This window comes from Penaeus japonicus, unplaced genomic scaffold (genome assembly GCF_977035675.1).
Source record: "Penaeus japonicus unplaced genomic scaffold, GWHDUDI00000001_assembly GWHDUDI00000032, whole genome shotgun sequence".
Taxonomy (NCBI): Eukaryota; Metazoa; Arthropoda; class Malacostraca; order Decapoda; family Penaeidae; genus Penaeus; species Penaeus japonicus.
Window position 1 is genome coordinate 409,430 of NW_028234434.1, and position 5,000 is coordinate 414,429.

The 5,000-nt window shown below is 38.2% G+C and overlaps 3 long non-coding RNA genes across 6 annotated transcripts in view; 1 reads left to right on the top strand and 2 right to left on the bottom strand.

Annotated features, from left to right (window-relative positions):
• The window catches only part of LOC147467893 (uncharacterized), a 294,003-nt gene that overhangs the window by 240,708 nt on the left and 48,295 nt on the right, over positions 1 to 5,000 (bottom strand). The window lies entirely within an intron of this gene.
• LOC147467899 (uncharacterized) overlaps positions 1 to 5,000 on the top strand; it is a 181,472-nt gene that overhangs the window by 9,565 nt on the left and 166,907 nt on the right. The window lies entirely within an intron of this gene.
• The window catches only part of LOC147467900 (uncharacterized), a 1,833-nt gene continuing 1,550 nt past the window's right edge, over positions 4,718 to 5,000 (bottom strand). Inside the window, exon 2 of the long non-coding RNA XR_015192656.1 lies at positions 4,718 to 5,000. This exon is cut by the window's right edge and continues 331 nt beyond it. This is a non-coding gene — a long non-coding RNA (uncharacterized LOC147467900).

Here is a 5,000-nt window from a genome sequence, read left to right on the forward strand (position 1 = left end):
AATATTTTGCTGTTTTCTTAGAACTGTAAACTTGACAAACAAACATTTCCATTACACGCTGTTTTACACTCTATTATGAAGGGATGCATGACAACTTTGTCAACCTTTTTAAAACTTCTAATGCTTTGTGATGCATTTGATTTTCTGTGCACTTTGAATTTGATTGTTGTTTTATAGTGCATTCTAAACTCTTTGGATCTTATTAACTAGCTCCTTGACATTTGTTAATGTTATTTGTTTATAAAAATAAAGAGATATGCCAAAAAATTGTTTTAATATCATTTAACTATTCTGGTTATCCTATATTTTACTCATAAACCATGTTTTAAGCACAAAGAATGAAACAATGGAAAAAGGATAATATCTGTTGTAAAAGAGTAATACAGATTACAATATTCCTAAATACAAAATTCATATTATAATTGAAAATCTTGGGGATATATAAATGAAAAGAGAGAGAAAGAGAGGGGAAAAAAAAGAAGAAAAAAGATCTGAATCAATAAAACCAAGGATATAATTGATTGTACAAGATTATTGCAAAATACAGTGTTCCTAGCCAGTGTGCATAAAGGGTTTACAAGTTTTACAGATATGTTGACAGATAATGAAAACAGGCCTGCATGAAACAAGAGCACAAGTGCCAACATTGCTTTAACTTACAATGATTATTACAGAATACATTGATTTAAAGAGATTATCACAGAATACAATGTTCAAAATGGATTGAACTCTTGAGGATATATATGTTAAATGTATTTTAGTTTTACTATCTATATATCTATCTATCTGTATCTATATCTACACACACACCTATGGAGAAAAAGAGAAGAAGAGCTGCAAAAAGATGAGAATTGTGTGTGTGTGTGTGTGTGTGTGTGTGTGTGTGTGTGTGTGTGTGTGTGTGTGTGTGTGTGTGTGTGTGTGTGTGTGTGTGTGTGTGTGTGTGTGAGAGAGAGTTTATGTCTATTTATCTATGAACCATGGATGACATAACCAGTGAGAATCATCAGAGGATAATGTAAAAACTTAATTCTTCCATGAAATACAATTATTACTGTACAATAATGTTTAGTGTAAATATATACAAGAAATGATTATTATAATGATAATAATGAAAATAATGATGATGATGATGATGATGATGATGATGATGATGATGATGGTGATAGTGATGAGAAAAAAAAAACTCCATTGTATAAGGCACAAAACATGCAACCATGTATTGTAACTATGCTTTCAATGACTTATCAGCTTTCATGTTGTGTCATCTTTTTGTATGTCTATGATGTTTAGAAAAAAACAAAAACAAAACAAACACACACACACAATTAAATAAATAAAATATAACATATAATGCAAGAACACAAGGTTTCTAGGGTATGCTTCCAACAATTTGTCAGTTTTCATGTTTCTCTTTCTCTTGTATGTATATCATGTGGAAAAAAAAAAAATAAATAAAAAAAAAAAAAAAATAAATAAATAACATAACACACCAGCAATATCAGTTTTGCATAGTATGCTTTCATAAAGATGTCCTTTTTCATATGATTTAGCATTTTTTTTTCTTGATAAAATGTGAAAAATATTCAGTTGATGTAAGTGCACATTTGCTTTCTTTCATAGACAAAGTCTGGCTATTTCATCTATCAAGTTAATTGGGTAGCATATTCTTTAACGTGGATGATTTAGTGAAAGATATGCGAGTCTTTATAATAGCTGAAAATTTTCATCTGCATTTACAAAATATCATAATAACATGCCAAGTCTAGAAAAGATAGTCGTTAAAGAACTGGTATGTGTCTAAGCATTGAAACAGCCAGCCAGCCAGCCAGCCATCTCTAAGGTGTGTGTGTGATGTGTTCCATCAAAACTAGTCATGCTAACTAGAGCAGTTGGGTAGTTTGTTGGATTTAGCTCCTTTTGTGAAGTGAATAAAGACTATATTGTGGAGATATTGTGGAGAAGGTCCATTTCTACTTGTCCGAGAGTTGAGCGGAGGCAGTTTGGTAGTTTGTTGGATTTAGCTGGTTAGTGAATAAGGTCTAGATTTGTTTGAGATATAGGGGAGAAGGTCGATTTCTGTTTGTCCGACGGCTGGTCGGGGCGCGCGTAGGCCTCACCGAGGCAAGAGCAAAGTCAAGTTGAATGTTGCTTGTGTATGAAATATGAAATGAGAAATGGAATGGATTGTATTGTATTGTCTTGTTTGCTGATGAGTGAGATTGTTTTTTGGTGTTTTTTGCTTGTTTTTGTTTTTGACTCAGTTTTTGTTGTTTAGTTAGTTGATGTTTGGTATGTTTTTTTTTGTTTGACGTTTGAGTTTGCGTTTTTGCTCTTTTTCTACGTGTTTTTCACTGGACTCTGTTTCTTTTTTCCTTCTTGTTGTCTTTTTGTGTGGTTCGACTGTTTGTTTAAGTGTTGAATTTGAGTTTTAGAGTTTTTGTGTGTTCCTTTGTGTGGTGATTTTTGGTGAGTTTGTTTGTGAGAGAGAGGAATTCGAGTGTTTTCATGAGAGAGTGAGAGAGTGAGTGAGTGGGTTGGTACTGATAACTAGCTAACTACTGATCGGTTTGTAACCCGATCCCTCCCCCTCCTTATCTGGCTGGCTGGCTGGCTGGCTGGCTGGCTGTGGTCCTTCTTCCTCCCTCCCTCTCTCTCTCTCTCTTTCTTGCACGTACATTTTTATCTTCCTCTACCAAATCAAATTCAATGATTATTACTACTTCGTGCTCATACTCAGTGGCTATTTTACTCATTAATCACTTTTGTGTGTCACCAGGTATTGTAATATTATTGATAGGCACAGTTTGCTACAAGGGATATCTGTCTGATTCAACATACATACATAGATTGTTTCTATCTCTTTCTCTGTTTCACTTGCCCCCCCCTTTTTTCCACTCCGTACCACCCACCCCCCCTCTCTCTCTCTTTCTCTCTCCCATCATAGACAGCGAACCAACCATTCATTTCTAGTCATTCATTCATTCATTTGTTTTAGTTTTTGTAATAAATCGACTTTACACTTGTAAATGCATACATGCATGTATCATTTCTCACTTTCTCCCCCCTTGACTCTTGACATGAAATGGGCCTACACTCTTATTCATTATCATTGCTACTGCTTGTTACATTCTTAACACCATCGACACTGCTACTACTACTAATACTACTATTGCCTACATTTGTTTTTGTCCCTATCATATACTGAGATCAAATAAACGTTGGCTTGTTTCTTGATTTACTATCCTCTGTCTTTTGAATTTCTTCTTCTTCTCACATGTCCCAACATACATACACATACATACAACCACATACGCAGACAGACAGACAGACATACAAGAATTGATGAGAGCTCGCTCAAAGGAAACGAAACGAAACAGAGCAAACAAAGCAAGGCAAAGCAAAGCTAGGAAAAATGGCTATTCCACTTGCGTTTTCTTGGACCCTACTCGAACGAACAGACAAACAAACGAACTAGCAACCAATCAATCTAGCAAGCACGCATCTTCTCTCCGGATCACCACACATACACTTACGAATCAAATCAAATAATTCAAAGTATTATCCATCACACTTGCACTCTGACTGACTGACTGACTGATTGATTGATTGAGTTTTACCTTATCTGCATGCATACATGAAATAAAGAGAGACAGGCATGCATGCACATGCATATACGCAGACACACACACACACACACACACAAGTACCAAGACAACTAACTCATCAACCAAGGGCAATTCCTTCAAGCTTGATAGAAACAACGGCGACATAATAATAATAATAATGATAATAATAGTAATAATAGACCTCACTCTAGTAAGGAAAGAGGTCACTCATTCACTCACTCCCTCCCAATTGCCATTATACCATCGTAACTACACCAGTGGTTTGTTGTTGCCTATATACTAAAAGCCAAACAAACAAACACATAGTCAATTGATAATATGATAGAGGTGGCCTGTTCCCCCCTCTCCCCACACTTGGAGAGGGGTTGGCCACCTCTATGCAAGTGTGGGGATAGGGAGGGAGGGAGGGAGAAGGGAAGGGAGGGGGGAACAGGGAGGGAGGAAGGAGGGAAGGGAGAAGGGAAGGGAGGGGGGAACAGGGAGGGAGGAAGGAGGGAAGGGAGGGAGAAGGGAAGGGAGGGGGGAACAGGGAGGGAGGAAGGAGGGAAGGGAGGGAGAAGGGAAAGGAGGGGGGAACAGGGAGGGAGGAAGGAGGGAAGGGAGGGGGGAACAGGGAGGGAGGGAAGAAGGGAAGGGAGGGGGGAACAGGGAGGGAGGGAGGGGGGAGGGAAAAGGGAAGGGAGGGAGGCATAGAGGTGGCCAACCCCTCTCCCTCCCTCCCTGTTCCCCCCTCCCCCCACTCCCCACACATGCAAATTGGTTTGCGACGACCGACCGACCGATCAAGGAATAAATGAATACACGACACGAGTCAGTCATTACACAGATAGATGGATGGATAGATAGATACATAGATAGAGAGATACGACCACAATGTTTAGAATGCATTCCTTATCCACCTGGCCCTTAGGTCGATAACCGACAAAACAACCAGCAAGGAAAATCATGGAATCGCCGACGCCGCCGACGATATTCATTCGCTTACAAAAATGAAACAAACAAAAAAAGACATCGAGAGACGTACATGTTTACATTCTTAGCCATACTTGAGTCTTCACACTTATTTATTCCACTTGTCAGAGGAATAATGCTGTACATATTACTATTATCAAATATGGGGATGCTCACTCACTCACTCATTCTCAAATGAACCAAAGTAAGGAAAGCAATTTTGCACACCTCCCTCCCTACCAAACTCTTATATAATGATTGGATGAATATGGGGATGCTCACTCACTCACTCACTCACTCATCCCTACCAAACTCTTATATAATGATTGGATGAACAAACAGTGAATAAACAACTAAGCCGCACATGATATCTGTAGGCACTACTAGTGACATGCACACGCACACGTACACGCCATGCAA